Source organism: Lithobates pipiens, unplaced genomic scaffold (assembly GCF_037356315.1).
Source record: "Lithobates pipiens isolate NorthernLeopardFrog02 unplaced genomic scaffold, aLitPip1_a1.2 Scaffold_18, whole genome shotgun sequence".
Lineage (NCBI taxonomy): Eukaryota > Metazoa > Chordata > Amphibia > Anura > Ranidae > Lithobates > Lithobates pipiens.
The window spans coordinates 516,737,901-516,762,218 of record NW_027507758.1 but is presented as its reverse complement, the minus strand read 5'-3'; positions in this window follow the sequence as shown (position 1 = coordinate 516,762,218).

Here is a 24,318-nt window from a genome sequence, read left to right as displayed (position 1 = left end):
GACACAGGCTCTGCGGTGTCCCTCCAGAAGTGCTGCATTCGTAAGAGAGGAGAAGGTGTACAGTGACTCGGGAAGAATGCTTACAGTAAAGTGCTTGATGTACAAAGTGTTAACTGTGCAAGGCGAATGGCGTGCTTCTATGTTGGAGTGCTGTCATAATGCCGATTTTCACATGACCGCGGCCCCCGTGCCTCTGCTCCCAACCATTAGCGAGTGCGTTTATGAGAGTCTCCACATTGGGTTATAATCCTGGCTATTGGTGTACATCAGTTATTACTAATTAGACAAAGATTAGATCAGATTCATATCTGTGAATGTTACAGTGTAATGAAAACCCATTATGGTTGCAGCCATATTGGATAAATATTATTAGTGTCCAGAGCAAAGTAGTCTTAGGAACTTCTGAATATTTGCACCTCTCTTTCACAGAGATACAGATTTCTGTACAAAGGCAACATAACCACGAATTTTGCTTCATTTAGCAAAGCAGAATACATTTACAGTGTAACTCTAGTTATCCCCCCCCCTTTCTTCCAAAGCCCCCTCAGGATCCTTCTCTTTCTTCCTCAGTAGCAGTAGTGGGCAGTCCTTCCCCAAAGAAGGTGTGTTTGTGACAAACTAAGCTCATAATAAATGGGTAAATGATACTGGTTGTCATCCAGCCTGGAAGAGAACAGGGTTGCCGACAGTAGAAGAATCGGAGGGGGGCGATAATGGAACTTGAAGAAGGTCAGTAGCGTCAGACCATGCACTTTTTTTTGTAATATAGTGAGAAAGAAAAGAAGGGGCAGAGTGGAGATACCTGTTAAAGAAATGACTTCGCAATGATACCATTCCTGGGGTAAGTGACCCTTTTTAAGTTTGGGGATGTGAAGCCTTTTTTACACGTATTGTACTAAAACTAGAATGCTGCACATGGCCTGGTGAGAGGCTGCTTCCATCAGGCCCTCATCACCTATGTAGACTGTTCATGACAGATTCCCTTTAAGCCCTTATACACACGGTCGGACATTCCGACAACAAAATCTGTCGGATTTTGTCCGAAACTGGTGTTGCATACACACGGTCAGACAAAGTTGTCGGAAATTCCGATCGTTCGGAACGTGATGACGTAATTTAGTTACGACAGGACTATGTTCAGGCTAGTAGCCAATAGCTTTGGTCTAGGAATTTGATCTGAGCATGCGTGGCACTTTGTCCGATCGGAATTCTCTACAAACTATTGGAAAAGTCAGATCGGATCATGTTGTTGGAAAATTTTTATATCCAGCTCTCAAACTTTCCGACGGAAAAAGCCCGGTGAAGCCCACACGCGGTCGGATTATCCGACAACACGGTCCGATCGGACATTTTCCATCAGAATGTCCAACCGTGTGTACAAGGGCTAAGAATAAAAAGAAATGTCTGCATTGTTATAACCTGTTCTGCATGTCATGACCTTGTTTTATATGTGAGAGACTTTCTTTAAGTTTTATTTAACCAGTTGCCGACCGCCGCACGCCGATGTACGTCGGTAGAATGGCACGGGCAGGCATAAGGACATACATGTACGTCCCTTGCCTCCCGCGGGTCGGGGGCCCGATCGGGCCCCCGCCCGGTGCCTGCGGCGGTCGGTTTTCGCCCGGGAGCGATCCGGGACGAGGGGGCGGCCATTCATTCATGGCCACCCCCTCGCGATCGCTCCCGACGAATAGAAATCCCCGGTGACATCACTTCCTCTCCTGTAATGTAAACACAGGAGAGGAAGTGATGTATTCTCTCCTCCGTGTCGGTATTTTTCGTTCTGACACGGAGGAGAGCGGATCGGTGAGTTGCACCAACACTCTACACACACAGTAGAACATGCCAGGCACACTCACACCCCCCCTTTACCCCCCGATCACCCCCCCAATTACCCCTGCCCCCCAGTCACAGTGACACCAATGTCATTTTTTTTTTTTTTTTGCATTGGTGTCATTTGTGACTGTAATAACTGTTAGGGCAGTTAGGGTTAGCCCCCTTTAGTTCTAATGTACCCCCCTAACCCCCCCAATAAAGGTTTAACCCCGTGATCACCCCCCGTCGCCAGTGTCACTAAGGCTGGGTTCACATTGCAGCGGTTTATGAGAACGAATGTGATTCGCACCGCACTGCAGTGCAAATCACATCCGATCTCTGTGCGATTCGAGTTCAGCCATTCGCCGCACCCGCCGCACCCGCCACACCCGCCGCAAATTCGCACGGGACCCTTTTTTTGGCCCGCAGCAGAATCGGATCGCATGGGTGTTCACACCATGCGATCCGAGTTTGCAGATCGCACTGCGATATGCGAACTGATCTGGGGGTGTCAGTAACATTTCACTGACACTCCCAGCAGTTCGCATAGGGCAGTGTGAACTGCCGCCGGGAGGCATGCGATGCCGGAACCCGCCGCGGATTCGCGGCGTTTCCGCATCGCTCCAGTGTGAACCCAGCCTAATAAGCGATCATTTTTCTGATCGCCGTATTAGTGTCACAGGTGACGCTAGTTAGGCAGGTAGGTATTTAGGTTCGCCGCAGCTTTTTATAGCGCCAGGGACCCCCATATACTACCGCATAAAGCCCCCTGATTGCCCCCTAGTTAACCCTTTCACCAGTGATCACCATATAACTGTTACAGGTGACGCTGGTTGGTTAGTTATTTTTTTATAGTTTCAGGGCACCCGCCATTTATTACCTAATAAAGGTTTAACCCCCTGATCACCCGGCGGGTGTCATTTGTGACTAATAACTGTTAGGGCAGTTAGGGTTAGCCCCCTTTAGTTCTAAGGTACCCCCCTAACCCCCCCAATAAAGGTTTAACCCCGTGATCACCCCCCGTCGCCAGTGTCACTAAGGCTGGGTTCACATTGCAGCGGTTTATGAGAACGGATGTGATTCGCACCGCACTGCAGTGCAAATCACATCCGATCTCTGTGCGATTCGAGTTCAGCCATTCGCCGCACCCGCCGCAAATTCGCACGGGACCCTTTTTTTGGCCCGCAGCAGAATCGGATCGCATGGGTGTTCACACCATGCGATCCGAGTTTGCAGATCGCACTGCGATATGCGAACTGATCTGGGGGTGTCAGTAACATTTCACTGACACTCCCAGCAGTTCGCATAGGGCAGTGTGAACTGCCGCCGGGAGGCATGCGATGCGGGAACCCGCCGCGCATTCGTGGCGTTCCCGCATCGCTCCAGTGTGAACCCAGCCTAATAAGCGATCGTTTTTCTGATCACTGTATTAGTGTCACAGGTGACGCTAGTTAGGCAGGTAGGTATTTAGGTTCGCTCCAGCTTTTTATAGCGCCAGGGACCCCCATATACTACCGCATAAAGCCCCCTAATTGCCCCCTAGTTAACCCTTTCACCAGTGATCACCATATAACTGTTACAGGTGACGCTGGTTGGTTAGTTATTTTTTTATAGTTTCAGGGCACCCGCCATTTATTACCTAGTCTCACTAGTGTACCCCTAAATTTAGGGGTGTCTACTTTCCAAAATGGGGTCATTTGGGGGGGGGTTTGTGCCATCTTGGCATTTTATGGCCTTCAAAACTGTAACGCCCTTAGAAATCCTGAAGGCGGTGCTTGGTTTTCGGGGCCCCGTACGCGGCTAGGCTCCCAAAAAGTCCCACATATGTGGTATCCCCGTACTCAGGAGAAGCAGCAGAATTTATTTTGGGGTGTCATTTCACATATGCCCATGGCATGCGTGAGCAATATATCATTTAGTGACAACTTTGTGAAAAAAAAAAAAAAAAAAAAAAAGTTTGTAATTTTCCCACAACTTGTGGCAAAATATAAAATATTCCATGGACTCAACATGCCTCTCAGCAAATAGCTTGGGGTGTCTACTTTCTAAAATGGGGTCATTTGTGGGGGTTTTGTGCCATCTTGGCATTTTATGGCCTTCAAAACTGTAATAGGTAGTGAGAAGTGAACTCAAAAATTTACGCCCTTAGAAAGCCTGAAGGCGGTGCTTGGTTTTCGGGGCTCCGTACGCGGCTAGGCTCCCAAAAAGTCCCACATATGTGGTATCCCCATACTCAGGAGAAGCAGCAGAATTTATTTTGGGGTGTCATTTCACATACGCCCATAGCATGTGTGAGCAATATATCATTTAGTGACAACTTTGTGTAAAAAAAAAAAAAAAATTTTTTTTTTGTCATTATTCAATCGCTTGAGGCAAAAAAATAAAATATTCAATGGGCTCAACATGCCTCTTATCAATTTCCTTAGGGGGTCTACTTTCCAAAATGGGGTCATTTGGGGGGGTTTTGTACTGCCCTGCCATTTTAGCACCTCAAGAAATGAGATAGGCAGTCGTAAACTAAAAGCTGCGTAAATTCCAGAAAACGTACCTTAGTTTGTAGATGTGACAACTTTTGCGCAAACCAATAAATATACAATTATTGATTTTTTTTTACCAAAGACATGTGGCTGAATACATTTTGGCCTAAATGTATGACTAAAATTGAGTTTATTGGATTTTTCTAATAACAAAAAGTAGAAAATATCATTTTTTTTCAAAATTTGCGGTCTTTTTACGTTTATATCGCAAAAAATAAAAATCGCAGAGGCAATCAAATACCATCAAAAGAAAGCTCTATTTGTGGGAAGAAAAGGACGCAAATTTTGTTTGGGTACAACATTGCATGACCGCGCAATTACCAGTTAAAGCAGCGCAGTGCCAAATTGTAAAAAGACCTCTGGTCATTTACCAGCAAAATGGTCCGGTCTGAAAGTGGTTAAAATGTCTTTTTAGAGCAAAGTGATATACCATGAATTAAGGCACACTTTATCTTCACCACAGCTTATTAATGTTTCTGATTTAGTAACTACGCCATTCTTCTATTTTTGTGTATATTATTCTCTAAAGCCAGCAGGTTGACACATAACATAAGATAATTTAGCGTTCTATTTATTTTCAAAGTAACTCACTACCTTTATTACCCTGGGATAAGATTTGTAGGCCTGCTACCAGTCAGGTTTTTAATTAGGCAGCCTGGTTTTTGGCCCTTGTGTCCAGAGGTTACATTTTATTCTGGAAACAAAGTTATACACTATATAACCAGACTAAAACTTTTTCATGGGTCTGGGCAGTGAGCTGAACTGAAATCAAGAATCAGGAACATGAATCAACAACTGTAATTGACTAAAGGATTCAGGCTCAGTTATCGGGAACTTAAACCACTAACAAGACTGGCTTGTCCAGAAATTATTTTAGAAAAGTTTTTATTTTTTGCAGAAAGTAGAGGGGGGGGGGGGGGGGGAAAGTCTAAATATGAAGCGCTTCCTACTTTAGAGATAATTTCACCCTCAAAACTGCTATGGACCACCTTCTTTAACCACTTCAATACTGGGCACTTATAAACCCTTCCTGCCCAGACCAATTTTCAGCTTTCATAGCTATCACATTTTGAATGACAATTGCGCCATCATGCTACTCCATACCCAAACTAAGTTTTTATCATTTTCCCCCCACAAATAGAGCTTTCTTTTGGTGGTATTTGATCACAAGTGGGGTTTTTATTTTTTGCGCTACAAAAAAATTTGGAAAAAAAGTGTTTCCTTTTTTCTGTTACAAAACTTTGTATATAATTATGTTTTTTCCATCGCTGATGAGGCTGCACTAACGGGCACTGGTGAGACAGTACTGATTGGCACTGATGAGGTGGAACACTGATGGACACTGATAATGAGGCACTTATATGCAGCACTGATGGGCACTGATAGGCAGCACTGATAAGCAGCACTGACAGGCACTGATAGGTGGCAATGATATGCAGCACTGATGGGCACTGATAGGTGGCACTGATGGGCATTCATAGGCGGCACTGATGGGCACTGATAGGTGGCACTGGACACTAAAGGGTGGTACTAATGAGTACTGATAGGTGGCACTGATAGGTAGCACTGATGGGTATTGATGGGTGGAACTGATAGATGCCACTGTTCAGCAGCACTGATCAGGGGGCACTAACAGGCATCACTGACGGGAACTGATAGGTGGCACAGGACACTGATGGGTACCGATAGGTGGAACTGATAGGTAGCACTGATGGGTACTGATGGGTGGAACTGATGGATGCCACTGTTCAGCAGATCTGATCAGGGGGCACTATCAAGCATCACTGTTGGGCACAATGCCATCCCTATTGAGCAATGATTAGCATACCTGGTGGTCCTGGGTGGGCATCCCTTGTGATCCTGGATGGGCATCCTTGGGGAGGTTGTACGAATAATCCAACAGTGCAGACCCCCCCTGTCAGGAGAGCAGCCGACCGGCTCTCCTCTACTAGAGGAAAAGCCGATATACAGCTCTTCCTGTTTACACTGTGATCAGCTGTGATTGGACAGTGCTTTGCATAGAATTTGCCAGAGAATAGATCTTTGAACTTATTTAGGGGCTCACCTGAATTTTTAAGCTCTAAAGCTGGTTTCACATGATTGCGAAGTCAGACATTGCATGAGATTCGCACTGCATTGCTTTGCAGATCAGATGCAATGTTAGTGCGATGCGAATTCAGCCATACAGATTGTACGGCTGAATTTGCAACGCATTCGGACCAAAATGGCGCAGGACCCTTTTTTTGGTTCACACTGTAATCCGATTTCTGCACCATTTCACCGTTCATACTGCGATCTGCAAACCCATCTGGAGGTGTCATTAACTTTGTATTCACAACCGCAGCGCTTCGCATAGGGCAGTGTGAACTGCCTGCGACAGTGATGCGATGCGGAAACCCGCACTGGTTCTCACATCGCATATGTGTGAACCCAGCCTAAATGATCTTTTTTGGAATTTAACATCTTGGGCTTTATTATAAATTCTAAAGCCTTTCCCTATCCCAGCCAACAGGTGCCAAACACTGTCGTTTAGTAATCAGAAAAAAAATAACAAAAAAAAAAGTATTATTTTAATTGTATATAATTACATAATTGTTAGTGCTCCAATGCACAATTACTCTAATTTGCGGAATTACAAATCTCAACTGTCTGTTTTTATTTGAGACACTGTGGGATTGTTTTAGCCTTAGGAATACTGTAGTAAGCACACATAGGGTTAATATCAGAGAACTAGAAGCTCTGTAGGCAATGAATCTATTTACAGGTGGGGAAAAGGAAGGGAGATCTGTGGGTTCACACTACACTTTTGCCATCTGGGTGCTTTTATATAGGCATATTTATGTGTTTTTGATATGTTCTGGTGCATTTTTGAATGTGCGTTTTTCCCTTCTTGTGTTTTTTTGTTTTTTGTTTTGCCAAAGTTTCCTGTTTTTTCTCGGTTCGAATGACTGAGATGCAATTTTCATGCAATTCTCAGTGCGACCTGCTTACAACTGTGATGCAAATTCAATGCGACTGTGATATGAATTGCTTGCGATTTGATGCATTTTACTTTTCCATTTTCTGCTTTAACTGCGTTGTTGGGGTGTCACTTTCAGTGCCATGGCATTTGAAGCGTGTTTCTGAAAGCCACGGCAAAGCGCACATGTTTGTACATTCGGAAATGTGTAGATGCGAATGTGGCCTTAATGGCAATGCAAGTGAATTGTGCATTTTCTATGCGATTTTTCAAAATCACACTTGCTGAGGTGCATTATTCAGAATGGGCATTTCCCTTGTTATACAGCACATTTTTGATGCATTTCGGTGCGTTCCATGCAGAAAAAATGCAGCATGTTCTACTTTTGTTGACTGCACTGGTGTGAATTAGGCCATTGAAATCCATGTAAACTATGAATTTTTGATGCAGATTAAAAACACACTGCACTGTATGTGGTGTGACCTGGCCTAGATGCGTTTCTGCAAGCAACATTTTTATGTGTTTTTGATATGTACTGGTGTGTTTTCATTGCATTCCAGTGCATTTTTTTCTTCTTGTGCTTTTGCTTTATTTTTTTGCCAAAGTTTCCTGTTTTTTCTTATTTATGATTAAGGAAAGCTCCAGATCAGGGTTAATGTTGTACTGGATCTATGTTATCTTTACGTTGACTTTCCATGTTTAGGTTGCTTCAACAACCCACCTAATCTGGCCCACTTTCCACCCTGGGCCCATATCATCTGGGCTGCTATGGCTATAGTTAGGCCAATGTGCTATATGTATGTGACAAACCACTCCCCCTTTTTAAAATATTACTAAACCCAGGACCCTGCATTCACTATATCTGGTCTACCACAGTACACAGATTATGGAAATGCAGTTATTTAATAAATATAAACTGCTAAATATCTTTTTTCATCAGCAGTATATAGCAGTCTTGTGACTTCTATCAGTGTCCAGCAGAGCACTGGTTAAAGCATGTTGGAGGAGTTTTCATTCTCCCCTGGTTGTCCTATGAGGCTGCATGATTCCTGACCCTCTGTCTGTACAGAGATGTTTGGCCCTGTGCTGATCACATGCACTCTCCCAAGAGAAAAAAAAAACTCTCTAGCAATACAAAGCAAACTGAGCAAGTGACTCCAAGGCTCTGTACTTTTAGTAGATGGTTTGGGGACAGTGGAAGAAGGGAAGGATCAGAGAAGACAGGATTAAACAGCCTTTTTAAACAATCTAGAGGATTAACCCCTTAGGTGCCACTGTGAGCATAATAAGCATGCTTTACTGCATATACATTATTGTTATTATACAGGATTTATATAGCACCAACAGTTTACACAGTGCTTTACAACTTGAGGGTAGACAGTACAAATACAATACACTTTAATACAATAGGAATCAGAGGGCCCTGCTCCTCAGAGCTTACAGACTGATTTTACTGTTGTGGGTTTAGTAACACTTTAAGGCCCATTTCACACTGAGGCGCTTCTAAACTGCCAGTAAAACATTTGAGCGCTTTTGAAGAGCTTTCCATTCATTTCAATGGAGAGGGGTGTTTTTTCACCGCCCTGCAAGCGCACTGCCCCAGTGTGAAAGCATTCATTGATTTTAATGGAAATAGGTTTTCGCAAGTTTTTCAGGTGCTTTTTTTAGCGTGAAAGCGCCTAAAAAGCGCCTCAGTGTGAAAGGGATCTAAGGTTATGTCCTTTGGCTACATTTACTGAGGAGTTTTACAGGCGCTATAGCACTAAAAAAAAGCGATTGCAAAGAGCATGTAAAGCACCTCTGCTCTCCCGAGGGCTTTCACACTGTAGCGGTGCGCTGGCTGGATGCCCAAAAAAGTCCTGCAAGCGACATATTTGTGATGCTGTAGGAGCGGTGTATACACCGCTCCTAAAGCGCCGCCGAAGTGCAAAGCGCTACTTTGCAGGCACTTTTAATTATTTTTCAGCCATTAGCGGGGATTAAAAACACCAAAGAGCCCGCCCACCCCAGTGTGAAAGTGCCCTTAACCACATAATGACCGCCCACCACAGATATACTGTGGCAGGGCGGCCGCTCTGCACCAGATCGGACACTTTTGCTCTTGCTATGATTATACATAGTGGGAGTTGATCTGCGGGTAGCGGGAACTCAATGTTCGCTGGCACCCGCCAATTACACAGTACACAGACAGACCGACAAGGAAGTAAACAAGGAAGATTGTTGTTCTTTCAGAAGGGGAAGCATTGATCCTGTGTTTATGGTAAGCAAGAACTCTGATCTTTGCCTTCCCCTAGTCAAAGCACCTCTCCCACAGTGAGTAAGCACTGGTCAGGCACACATTTAACCTTCTGATCGCCCCTGATGTTAACCCCTTCCCTGCCAGTGTCATTAGTACAGTGACAGTGCATATTTTTTAGCACTGATCACTGTATTCGTGACACTGGTCCCCAAAAAAGTGTCAAAGTGTCAGTTAGGTGTCCAATTTGTCTGTCACAATATTGCAGTCCCACTATAAGTCGCTGATCGCCGCCATTACTAGTAGAAAAAAAAAAAGATTTATTTTTTAATGAATACATATTGGTCTAAATTGATGAAGAAATAAGATTTTTTACATTTTTATTACTGGATGTGTTTTATAGCAGAAAGTACAAAATATATATATTTTTTTTTAATTGTCGGACTTTTTGGTTTACAGCGCAAAAAATAAAACCGCAGAGGTTATCAAATACCATCAAAAGAAAGCTATGTTTGTGGGAAAAAAAGACAATAATTTTATTTGGGTACAGTGTTGCATGCACACGAAATTGTGAGTTAAACTAAAGCAGTGCCGTATCGCATAAAATGGCCTGGTCATGAAGGGGGGTAAACCTTCTGGAGGTAGAGTTGCCACCTGTCCGGGATTCCCCCAGACAGTCTGGGTTTTGGATCATGTGTCCTGGTTTCAGGCGGATTGAAACCAGGACACATTATTCAGACCAGGCTGTGTCTCTCTTAGAAACCAAGATAGTCACACACAAATCTGTTGCTATCCGGGAGCTGCGGGCAGCTATCTGGGGGGCAGGTTCAATATCACTGGGTGGCAGGGTGATGATGTCAGCAAGAGCAATTTGGCCACACCCACTGTTCACTGCGGCACGCAATGCGCACTGCATTACTACTTACTACAAAGGTGTCCCAGGCCACTAGAGTATTTGGGTATGGCTTGAAGAAAAAGTGGCAACCCTACCAGGAGGACAAGTGGTTAACATACAAGCCACACCGGCTAGTTTTTGCCACAGCACACTATACCATACCTCCCAACATTTTGAGATGGGAATGAGGGACACTTACTAACAAATGTATGTAGGCATAGGACATGCCCCCTGCCACACCTTTTTAAAGGAGAATTAACCAAAACAAAAGGTTAATTAAATCCACAAGAGCTTTTTTTTTTTTTTTTTTTTTACCACTTCTATTCCTTTATATTGGCTTTTAAATTTCATAAATGCACCAATTTAGAAATTGGATGAAAGGTTTATTACTGGGACACACTTTTTGAAAGATAAAAAGTGCATTTTATATATAAATATATAGATCAGACTAAAATGAGAGACAAATGAGGAGGAATGAGGGACAGAGGGATATTGCTCCAAATCAGGTACAGTCCTTACAAATCAGGGGCAGTCCCTCCATATCAGGGGCAGTCCCTCCATATCAGGGATAGTCCCTACAAATCATGGACAGTCCCTCCAAATCAGGGACAATCCTTCCAAATCAGGGACAGTCCCTCCAAATCAGGGGTAGTCCTTCCAAATCAGGGACAGTCCCTCCAAAACAGGGACAGTCCCTACAAATCAGGGACAGTCCTTCCAAATCAGGGACAGTCCTTCCAAATCAGGAACAGTCCCTAAAAATCAAGGACAGTCCTTCCAAATCAGGGACAGTCCCTCCAAATCAGGGGCAGTCCCTACAAATCGGGGACAGTCCTTCCAAATCAGAGACAGCCCCTACAAATCAGGGACAGTCCCTACAAATCGGGGACAGTACCTACAAATCAGAGACAGTCCCTACAAATCAGGGACAGTCCTTCCAAATCAGGGACAGTCCCTACCAATGGGGGACAGTCCTTCCAAATCAGAGACAGCCTCTACAAATCAGGGACAGTCCCTACAAATCAGGGACAGTTCCTACAAATCGGGGACAGTCCCTACAAATCAGAGACATCCCCTACAAATCAGGGACAGTCCCTACAAATCAGGGACAGTCCCTACAAATCGGGGACAGTCCTTCCAAATCAGATACAGCCCCTACAAATCAGGCACAGTCCCTACAAATCAGGGACAGTCCCTCCCAATCAGGGACAGTCCCTACAAATCAGGGACAGTCCCTACAAATCAGGGACAGTCCTTCCAAATCAGGGACAGTCCCTCCAAATCAGGGACAGTCCCTACAAATTGGGGACAGTCCCTACAAATTGGGGACAGTCCTTCCAAATCAGGGACAATCCCTCCAAATCAGGGACAGTCCCTACAAATTGGGGACAGTCCTTCCAAATCAGAGACAGCCCCTACAAATCAGGGACAGTCCCTCCAAATCAGGGACAATTCCTCCAAATCAGGGACAATTCCTCCAAATCAGGGACAATTCCTCCAAATCAGGGACAGTTCCTTCAAATCAGGGACAGTCCTTCCAAATCAGGGACGATTCCTCCAAATCAGGGACAGTTCCTTCAAATCAGGGACAGTCCTTCCAAATCAGGGACAGTTGGGAGCTATGTTATACTGCTAAAGGACACAGTACTTTTTTTACTCCATGCAGGTGTCCACTTTGGGCTTTAACAAATAGTGGACAACATACCCAAAAATGTTCCTTTTAAACACAAATTTTCTCTTGGAAACTTAACAGTTTCAGCAACAGGATAAAAAAAAAAAAAAAACCCTCAAGGGGCAATACTTGTCAAGACAATTAGAGACCCAAATGTGATTTCACCATGCTTAAAAAATGAAGAAACCTGAGAGGTTAGCATGCGTTTATTCAGGTGGTAGGAATGAGACGAAGATGGATGTAAACTATAGCTTCACAATGCACAGCAGGCCTCAGATCCCTCTCTGCTCTATGACAAGAAGCACACTGAAAGGGGTAGGAATACAAGGCTGCCGTAATCTCATGGCGAGGGCATGGACACAGGGGTGAAGAAAAGCTGCCTTCTTATTATACTCCAGTCTCAAGGTTGGAATTAGACCCTTAGGGTAAACAGCTGTCAATTAGAGATAACTTCTACCAAGGCGGTTTGAAATCTCTGGCTTATCACCTAGCAACTAGTAGAGAACTATTCTTTCAGGGGGTTCAGCCCTTAACTCTGCCATCAGCTCAAGAGTCATCTTGAAGGCTCACAAGTAACCTTTTCAGTTTGGGCAGATGCATAAAGAATTACCCTGCCGCAGTCCGGGTGAAGCCTCGGTGACATTTCAAAAGAAAAGGTTGTTCATCTGAGAAAAATGTTACATTTGCCTGTGTTGCCAGTTCAAATGCTATACTAGATGATTAAGTAACGTTATTATCCTCCACCACCCAGATCCATAAGAACAATAAGGACACATCTGGCAGTACTGTACTTATTCTTTGTATCCACGCTATTGTTCAACCATAGATTTCCACATCGATTAGTGTAAGGCATAATACAATTCTGAAAGCCAATGAAGATAAATTGAATTAATGTATGCATGTCGGAACGACAAAATCTCATTTCAATATAATAAGCAAGGGTTTTGTTTTAATTCAGATTTAAAAGTAAAGGGTTGCTTTGAGGACAGACATAAAAATGTGTGTTTCCTGACTTTGTATTTAACCATTTGCCGACTGTAAACACAGATATACGGCAGCAAGGCGTCTCTGCTGCGCCAATTCACGTATTAGGTACGTGATCTGGTACTTCCGATTAGGGGACGAGCACGCGTGCCACAGGTGACCCGGCCCTGCTGTGATGTCGATCAGCGGTTGCTGGTCAATGGGTTACCGCCGGCATCCGCCGATCGGCCGGAATTTACACAGGACAGAGCTCTGTCCTCTCCGCGGGGAAGTAATGGATTTTCTTTCCCCGCAAAGCAGGGAATTAAATATATGAGTTGCCGTAGTGAAAGCACCACATTGTTTACACTAAAACACTGGCTAGGCACACATTTAACCCTTTGATTGACCTAGATGTTTAACCCCTTCCCAGCCAGTGTCCTTAGTACAGTGACAGTGCATATTTTTAGCACTGCTCATTGTATTAGTGTCACTGGTTATTAAAAAGTGTCAGTTAAGCCCTATCAGATTTTCCGCTGTTTTTTTTCCTTCAGATTTACCAAAACCATATAATATGAGGTGAAACCTTATGCCGTGCACACACGGTCGGACATTCCAACCACAAAATCCGTCTGATTTTTTCGGACGGATTTTGGCCGAAACTTGTGTTGCATACATACGGTCGCACAAAGTTGTCGGAATTTACGATCCTTCTGAACGAGATGATGTCAAACACGTACATCGGGACTATAAACGGGCCAGTAGCCAATAGCTTTTGTCTCTAAGGCCGCGTACACACGGGCGGACTATCCGTCCAACTAAGTCCGTCAGACAATCCGACAGACAGTCCGTCCTACTTTTGAATGAACGGACTTGACCACACACGATGAACAGACAGTCCGCTGAAAGCTTGCGCGATGACGTGTACAGCACGTACGACGGGACTAGAAATACGACGTCCAATACACTGCAATGCAACCTTCGGCCGTGTAAATCCTTTCTGAGCATGCGCCATACTTAGTCCGTCGAACTAGCCTACTCACGAGCGGACTGTCCGCTGAAACCAAGTTTGGACGGACAATATTACGGAAATTACGAAAGACTTAGTCCGCCAGACTGTCCGCTGAAAAAGTCCGCTGAAGCCCACACACGAACGTGTTTCAGCGGACCAAGTCCGTCAGACAGTCCGCCCGTGTGTACGCGGCCTTAGTTTATTCTGAGCATGCGTTGCACTTTGTCTGTCGGAATTGTCTACACACGATCGGAATTTATGCGATCGGATATTGTTGGCGGAAAATTTTAGATCCTGCTCTCAAACTTTGTGCGTCGGAAAATCCGATGGAAAAAGTCAGATGGAGCCAACGCACGGTCGGATTTTCCAACAACATGATCCGATCGCACATTTTCCTTCAGAAAATCTGACCGTGTGTGTGGGGCATTAGGAGTTTCAATTGGTATGCAATCAGGCAGGCCCTTGCACTGCATGGATTTGGTAAATCTGAAGACAAAAATCAGCAGAAAATCTAATGTCCGCCGCAATATCTCAGTCCCCGCTATAAGTCACTGATTGCCACCATTACTACTAAGAAATAAATAAATAAATAAAAATTCCTGTATTTACCCCATAGTTTGTAGACGATACAGCTTTTTTTTTTACATGTAGAAAAATACATATTGGCCTAAATTTATCAAGCAATAAAAGTTTTAATTTTTTTTTAATTTGATATGTTTTATAGCAAAAAGTAAAAAATATATTTGTTGGACCTTTTTTGCTTTAAGCGCAAAAAATAAAAAACGCAGAGATGATCAAATGCCCCCAAAAGAAAGCTATTGATGTGAAAAAAAAGGACATACACTGTGTTTGGGTACAGCTTCACATGACTGCACAATTGTCAGTTAGGCTGCTTTCACACTGAAAGTGCCGGCCATTAACAGTAAAGTGCTGCTCGTTGTTGCTTTTGCGACACTTTTCGGCCGCTAGCGTGGTGCTTTTAACCCCCCAAAAAACTCCCATATTGCGGTGCTTCCGAATCACTTTTCAGGCGCTTCAGAATGGCTGCCCATTCATTGCAATGGGCAGGGGCATTTTGGGAGCTCCCCCAAAGATGCTGCTTGCAGGACTTTTCCCGCAAGTGCATGTGCGAAAGCACCCATTGTAATGAATGGGAGGCTGTTTTCAGGCGTTATTTCTAGACGCCTGAAAACTGCCTCAGTGTGAAAGGGGTCTTAAAGTAACACAGTGCCATATTGTAAAAAATGGCCTGGTCATGAAAGGGGGTATCTTCCTGAGGTCGAGTGGTTAAAGGTGCATGTGTCAGAACTGTCAAGACCTGGAGTGGGCATTTCAGACAGAGGGGATCAGACTTCACATAGGATGCGTACACACGGACGGACTGTTCGCCCAACTTAGTCCGCTGAACAGTGTTTCAGCGGACAATCCGCTCGTGTGTGGGCTTCAGCGGACAGTTTCAGCGGACAGTCTGACGAACAAAGTTTTTCGGAATTTCCGTAAGACAGTCCGCTGAAACTTGGTTTCAGCGGACAGTCCGCTCGTGTGTAGGCTTGTTCGACAAACTAAGTTTTGCGCATGCTCAGAAAGGATTTACACGGCGAAGGTTGCATTGCAGTGTATTGGACGTCGAATTTCTCGTCCCGTCGTACGTGCCGTTCACGTCATCGCGCACGCTTTCAGCGGACTGTTCGTTCATCGTGTGTGGTCAAGTCCGTTCATGCAAATTTTGAGCGGACTGTTTGTCGGATTGTTTGACGAACAAAGTTGGGCGAACAGTCCGCCCGTGTGTACGCGGCCTTAGTGCATGCCTGTTCCAGGTTAGTGACTCAATAGGTACTGAGGCAAAAAATACACTTTCTAAAAGCTATAATCTGTATCCCAGCTTTTATTTCAATCATCTGGTTGACCTGCTTATTGCATGCCCAAGGGTGCCAGTATATTCTTTTTATTTTGTTTTGGATAAAGTAGGTAAAGTTAGTAATATTGTCAGTTTTGCAGTCATGTCTCTGTCCCTATTGTCTCTGTTATCCCTCTGTTTGCAATCATTTTCACCAGGACTGAAAGTTAGAAAAGATCCAAAATTTGAAGTTGTCACCAGAATGGTAATACAGATGGGGACACTGTCTAGGCCTGGCTCACATCTGTGCAAGTTGCGGTTGATCCGTTTTCCTGTTGTGTTTTTTCACACTTGTCTTTGACACGTATTTAAAGCATTTTTTTTAAGCATTTCAAATTTTTTTTTTAAAAGACACCTATTGTCTGTCTTGTGGGAAAAAACAGCAAAAATGCAGCAGAAACGTATCAAAAAACGCAAGCAATGTATTTTTTATGCATTTCCGCTGCATTTTTATTGAAGTCTATGGAAGCAAAAATGCAACCTGCTGCGGGAAAATTAAAAGTCCCTGACCTTTTCCAAAAAATGCACTGGAGGAAACTGCACAGATATGAACATGACCCATAGGACACCATGTTAAATATATTGTAATGCATTTCTGCAAAACTGAAAATGCGCTGAAAAACGCATAGGTGTGAACCAGGCCCAAGACAGGATTTTCCTCACTTTGGACCCCTTTCCACTTTCCAGCTCTTGTGTCTGTGAGACAGACAGCGAATCATCCCAAAGTTACATAAGAAACAAAATAAAATCTGACAGGATTTTTACTTCTTCCCTACTCTATTCAAGTTCAAAAAGGAAACATTTTTACTTTAGATTTTAACCATTTCAGCCCCGGAAGATTTGGTGGCTGAATAAGCGGGCCATTTTTTTGCGATTCGGCACTGCGTTCCTTTAACTGACAATTGCGCGGTCATGCGACATTGTACCAACATTTCTTTCTTTCTTTTGGTGATATTTGATCACCTCTGCGGTTTTTATTTTTTGCGCTATAAAGAAAAAAGAGGGAACATTTAAAAAAGCAATATTTTTAATTTTTTGCTATAGTAAATATCCCCCAAAAATATATTAAAAAACATTTTTTACCTCAGCTTAGGCCGATATATATATTCTTCTACATATTTTTGGTAAAAAAAAAAAAACAAAAAAAACGCAATAAGCGTATATTGATTGGTTTGCGCAAAAGTTATAGCGTCTACAAAATAGGGGATAGTTTAGTTGTATGACATATGACATATTTACTATTAACTTTTTTTTTTATTAGTAATGGCGGCAATCTATGATTTTTATGGTGACTGTGACATTATGGCGGACAGATTGGACACTTTTGACACTATTTTAGGACCATGTCATTTATACAGCGATCAGTTCTATAAAAATGCACTGATTACTACGTATTTTGGCTGATCTGAAGTTACCCAAGAGGTGTACTGCAAATAACCGGCACACATAGCCTACAGTTTAGGTCAACTAAGCATATTGGGGTATGAAGATATCAGTGTAATGCCCCATATACACAGACGGACTTTCCGACGACAAAATCCGTCTGATTTTTTCCAACGATCGTTCTGAACGTGGTGACGTAGAACATGTACGGTGGGACTATAAACGGGCCAGTAGCCAATAGCTTTGTCTGGTAATTTATTCTGAGCATGCGTGGCACTTTGTCCGTCAGAATTGTCTACAAACGATCAGAATTTAAATGATCAGATTTTGTCGTCGGAAAATTTTATGCGTCGGAAAATCTGATGGGAAAAGTCCGATGGAGCCCACACACGGTCGGATTCTCCGACAACATGATCCGATCGCACATTTTCAGGCGGAAAATCCGACCGTGTGTATTGGGCATAAGAGTTAAAACAGTGTGAAGATACAAGTGGTTACCAAGAGCAACAAAGGTTTCTTTAGCAGTCTGTTGTAAGAGTGTACACTTGGCATGTGAGATAGCTTCCTGCAGGAGGAGTTGTTGTTGGCTCTCTCTCTGTGTGCAGGTCCATTTCCCATAGCAATGGGAGAAAATCAGCACTGCAGATGTCCCGAGCCTGAAGGCAGGTACGGGTGCACGGCAGGACCCCATACCGTTACTGGGAGGGAGGTAGCAGTGATATGCAGGGCCGGATTAAGAACATTATGGGCCTTATGCTGAGGATTTTGGTGGGGCTTTTTATTAAAAATAAATGAATAAAAATTCAAACAATTTTTAGTTATAACAAATTAAATAAAATAGAGAGAGGAAGGATGAGAGAGAGAGAAAGGGGATGAGAGAGGGGTGAGGGGTAAGGGAGGGAGGATGAGAGAGAGGGGGGAGGGGGTGAGAGAGAAAGAGGATGCACATGAGCATGCGTGGGAGTGACATCAATGCAGCCCAGCCAAGGCAAGTGACCGAAGGCACAGAACCCTGAAGGAAGACCGGGTAAAGATGGAAACGCCCGGGACCCGCCAAATTGATCACAGCGCATCGCTGGAGGGCTCCGTCTTATAGGTAAGTGTACCCTAATGTGCTAATATGCAGGGCCTTTACAAAGTAGTAATGTTAGCTAAGTTTACTACCACTTTAATATCACAGGATCCCAGGAGCCTTTCATGGGTCCCCCTACTGACCAGGTGGCCCTTGGTCAGTGCCCAAGTGCATACAGTAGTTGCTAACATTTCAAAAATATTTTCAGGGACACTTTTTTTTTACCAGTGGTATATTTCGAGTAGTTGACATCCCCTATGTTCCTCTATACATCACAATAGTAATCACAAAATTAAATGAGTACTAATAATGGGCAGAACAAATATGAAGACTGAGAAGATTTCCTTTAGTTGAACTAACAAAAGTATGCTGATTCTAGAGCTGGTAACTTTGAGGATATTCAATATAATTTTAAAGAACTGTTTTTGTGGGTAAGAGGGATAGGGGAGGAGTATGGATGGTATAAAAGTGGGAAGTATGTGCAGGTGAGTGAGAGGAATGTGGAGGGTATAACAGTGGGCACTATGTACAGGAGAGGAGTGTGGAGGGTATGGCAGTGGTCACTATGTACATGAGATGAGTGTGCAGGGTATAACAGTGGGCAGTATGCACAGCAAAAGAGTGTGTAGGGTTGACAGTGGGCATTATGTACAGGAGAGGAGTGTGGAGGGTATGCCAGTGGGCAGTATGTATAAGAGAGAAGTGTGGAGGGGATGACAGTGGACAATATGTACAGGAGAATAGTGTGGAGGGTATGACAGTGGACAGTATGTACAGGAGAGTAGTGTGGAGGGTATGACAGTGGACAGTATGTACAGGAGAGTAGTGTGGAGGGTATGACAGTGGGCAGTAGGTACAGGAAAGGAGTGTGGAGGGTATGATGTGGCAGTATGTACAGGAGAGGAGTATGGAAGGTATTATGGGGGGCAGCATGTACAGGAGAGGAGTGTGTAGAAAAAGACAGCTGGCAGTATGTACAGGAGGGGAGTGTGGAGGGTATGATGGGGGCAGTATGTACAGGAGAGGAGTGTGGAGGGTATGACAGTGTGTGGTATGTACAGGAGACGAGTGTCGTGGGTATGACAGTGAGCAGAAAAAAGACTTTAAAATGTCATTTATTAAATGTAAAAAATAAACACAGACATCTGATCCCTGCAGGATCTCAAACACATAAAAAACACCAATCATAAAACGGACAGATGTTTGGTAATGAAAAGCTCCTCAGATCTCTCAATTATAACTTTGGAAAGGTCAAAACCAAAGACCAATGTGCACAGCTTTCGAATGCCTAATGAATGCAATCAATCATCTGAAAGAACCCAAAAAGTCAGTGTAAACGAATGGAACAACGTTCCTAGGGACACTCACTTCATAGGTGTTCAATGGGCTGCAGAGCTGATGAGTCCAGTCTGATGACCGAGGGGGAGGTGTTTATTTCAGCTCCATCTGAAGCGTTCGGCTTGGAGGCAGAGGTGTAATGCTGCACGCTAGGTGGTAAAGATCAAGCTTAGTCACCAGATGATATCAGCTGTACACATAGGCAGCTTGGAGAACGCTGCACTGCCTGCAGTGCCGCTTGTCCGAGCGGCTGTGGATCACATGAGAGGCTTGTCACGTGGAAGGCTGTGAAGGGGAAGGTTGCTATGCCGACTCTCGGAGAGTCGGCATAGCAACCTTCCCCTTCACAGCCTTCCACGTGACAAGCCTCTCATGTGATCCACAGCCGCTCGGACAAGCGGCACTGCAGGCAGTGCAGCGTTCTCCAAGCTGCCTATGTGTACAGCTGATATCATCTGGTGACTAAGCTTGATCTTTACCACCTAGCGTGCAGCATTACACCTCTGCCTCCAAGCCGAACGCTTCAGATGGAGCTGAAATAAACACCTCCCCCTCGGTCATCAGACTGGACTCATCAGCTCTGCAGCCCATTGAACACCTATGAAGTGAGTGTCCCTAGGAACGTTGTTCCATTCGTTTACACTGACTTTTTGGGTTCTTTCAGATGATTGATTGCATTCATTAGGCATTCGAAAGCTGTGCACATTGGTCTTTGGTTTTGACCTTTCCAAAGTTATAATTGAGAGATCTGAGGAGCTTTTCATTACCAAACATCTGTCCGTTTTATGATTGGTGTTTTTTATGTGTTTGAGATCCTGCAGGGATCAGATGTCTGTGTTTATTTTTTACATTTAATAAATGACATTTTAAAGTCTTTTTCACATCAATCTACTAGTCCCTTTGATGCGCTGTTTTTGATCGTTTTTTCTGCTGCATCCATTTTTTGCCAAGTCCATAATGGGTTAACAGCCGCACATTGAGACCATCTACAGGACATTTATTTAAATAAACAAACATCCCACGAGATAGTCAAACGCTCTTAAAGAGACCATTCATTTGTGCGCCAACTTTATCTTGTTTTGTTTTACGATGACAGTGAGCAGTATGTACAGGAGAGGAGTTTGGAGGGGATGACGGTGGGCAGTATGTACAGGAGAGGATTTTGGAGGGTATGATGTTGCAGTATGTACATGAGAGGAGTGTGGAAGGTATAACAGCAGGAAATATGTACAGGAGAGGAGCGTGGAAGGTATGACAGCAGGAAATATGTACAGGAGAGGAGTGTGGAGGGTATGACATTGGGCAGCATGCACAGGAGAGGAATCTGGAGGGTATGACAGTGGGCAGTATGTACGGGAGAGGATTGTGGGGGGTGGGACAGTGGACACTATGTACAAGAGAGACATGTATGACAGTGAGAAGTATGTACAGGAGAGGAATGTGATGTACCAGAGAGGAGTGTGGAGGGTATGACAATGAGCAGTATGTAGCGGAGAGGAGTGTGGAGGGTATGACAGAGGGCAGAATGTACAGGAGATAAGTGTGTGACAGTGGGCAGTATGTACAGGAGAGGATTGTGGGGGGTATGACAGCGGGCACTATGTACAGGAGAGAAGTGTATGACAGTGGACACTATGTATAGGAGAGAAGTGTGGAGGGTGTGACAGAGGGCAGTATGTACAGGTGTGGAGGATGCAGGAATCTGGGAAATAAAAATATAAAGGTTTGTGAAAGGATGATTAGGGACTGCGTAGTGGTTAAGTGGGCCATACACGGATTGAAATGAAGCCAATTAAGCAGAGACCAGCCATAGTCGATCTATGTATGGGCTAGCTGGTTCTACACAACCAGGTCAGGTTTTTCCCCAAACAATCAGTGCTGCCAGCTATAATTAGCAACGCTGATCATTGTATTCTGTGGGTTGGGAAGGCTCTCTACTGGCAGAACACAATAACACTGTGGGAGTGCTTCCCCCATTCACAGGTCATCAGGTGGGAGGGTGTTTGGGGACAGGCTGGGGAGAGAGGTCTGTCAGCAGGGGGGTGTGAGGTGGTCATGGAGGGATATTAATCAGTTGGTGGGGGAGAAACTGGGAGTGATATCTTTTGGAGTAGGGTCTGTCATCTGCAGGTTGGGAAATGGTCACATGTGATACAAGTTGAAGGGAGAAGGCTAACATGGAAAGTGGCTGGAGAGTGACCTGGTTGGTGGTGATTGTGAAATGGATGATGTGTTTCAAGTTTCTTTCACATTTGTGGTAATGCTTACTGCCCTCTGAAAAGAGATCTGTGGTGGATTGCTTTTCAATGAGTGGTATAGAAGCAGCTGACAGTCATTCATGAGGTGCTACTGCTGCCTCCTTGTTTTTTTTTTTTTTGTTTTTTTTTTTACATTGCTGAATGGTAGTTTTACATTATCCTGCTGCTGCAAGCGAGTTTGGCTTGCAATTGCCCTATTGGCCCCATTGAAATTCATAGGCGAGTTTGACAGGTGCTAAGTTAAAGATGCTGTAGCTAAAGAAATAAAAAAATAAAAGAAAAGTTTCAGCTGTGAAGTAAAGCATCACAATTACGACATTCGCACAGCCCTGTCCAAATGTATTATTAGGATTTGGGTCAGGGATGTGTGGTGAGGTCAGTGGCTGGTGAGGCACTGGCTAGTATCAGAGCCAAATACACACAGGTTACATATGATGCCAACGTTAGAGCGAGAGTGATAATTCTAGCACTAGACCTCCTCTGTAACTCTAAACATGTAGCCTGTAAACATTTTTTAAGTACTGTTTGGTGCCATTCCACAAGTGTGTGCAATTGTAAAGTGTGAAATGTTAGGTATCTATTTACTCGGCGTAACATCATGTTTCATAGTAAACAAAATAATCGGGCTAACTTTTAGTGTTTTTTTTGTTTATATTCTTGAACAGTTTCTTTTTAAAAAAAAACACGTTTGAAAAATCGCTGCGCTAATATCATGTAATGTAAAATTTTGCAACGACCGCCATTTTATTCCCTAGGATGTCTGCTAAAAGAACTTATGACAAGTTGTGCAAGGAGCCCTGTTTTTCTGGAACCATAGGTCCTAGAAGCCCCAGTGGTGGGGTAGGTCATCGGCTACATTTGGAGTCTCTACAATGCTTGATCATTTATTTTATTTTTTCATCTGTGATTTTTTTTCTTCTCAAAAATGGGCCTATCTTAACCACTTCAGCCCCAGAGCATTTACCCTTTTCCTGACCAGAGTAATTTTTGCGATTCGGCACTGCATCGTTTTAACTGACAATTGTGTGATCGTGCTGCATTGCACCCAAACAAAATTGTCGTCCTTTTTTCCCAACAAATAGAGCTTTCTTTTGGTGGTATTTGATCACCTCTGCGTTTTTTATTTTTTGCGCTATAAACAAAAAAAGCGTATTTAAAAAAAAAAAAAAGCAATATTTTTTGCTTTTTGCTATAAAAAATATCCCCCAAAAATATATTATAAAAAGTAATTTTTCCTCAGTTTTTGGCCGATTTATATATACTTCTACATATTTTTGGTAAAAAATAATCACAATAAGCGTAAATTGATTGGTTTGCGCAAAAGTTATAGTGTCTACAAAATAGGGGATAGTTTTATGGCATTTTTATTATTCTTTTTTTTTTATTAGTAATGGTGGTGATCTGTGATTTTTATCCTGTGAATTTATGGTGGACACATTGGACACTTTTGACACTATTTTGGAACCATTGTCATTTATACAGCGATTAGTGCTATAAAAATGCACTGATTACTGTTTAAATGACACTGGCAGGAAAGGGGTTAAACACTAGGGGGCAATCAAGGGGTTAAGTGTGTCCTAGGGAGTGATTCTAACTGTGGGGGGATGGGCTACTACTCACATGACAGCACTCACTGCTCCCGATGACAGAGAGCAGTGATATCTGTCATGTCACAAGGCAGAACGGGGAAATGCCTTATTTACAAAGGCATCTCCCCATTCTTCTGCTCCGTGATATAATTAGGGGCACCCGGCCAGTGATGTAAGTAACTGAGTTAAAGTAAACAGCGTTACTTAACGCCGTTACTTTAGAGGGTAACGAGTAAACTAACTGATTATTCTTCCCCTCGTGGTAACTCCGTTCCCATTACTTGGGCTGCTTTACGGCAATTACATCAACCGCCACTAGGGGCGCAACGGATCGTCACGCGGCGCGATCCGGAGCGCTCCACGGCCTCGGCCTTAGGAAAGGCTGCGGCTTCGGCCTAGCTCCGGAGCGGTGGCCATCTTGGTGCACTCTTCAGCCATTTACAATGGGATTGCTGCGTCAAAGGACGGAGCGATCACTTGTAAACAAACTGGCGTCATGATGACGCCGGTTCCTCTCTCCCCTCTGTGTACAGATCTGTACAGTGGAGGGGAGAAATCGGATGGCCTCCATACCCTGCCAATACTCTGCAATTCCCTGCCAATACACTGCAATACCCTGCCAATACTCTGCAATACCCTGCCAATACTCTGCAATACCCTGCAATACTCCACAATACCCTGCAATACTCTGC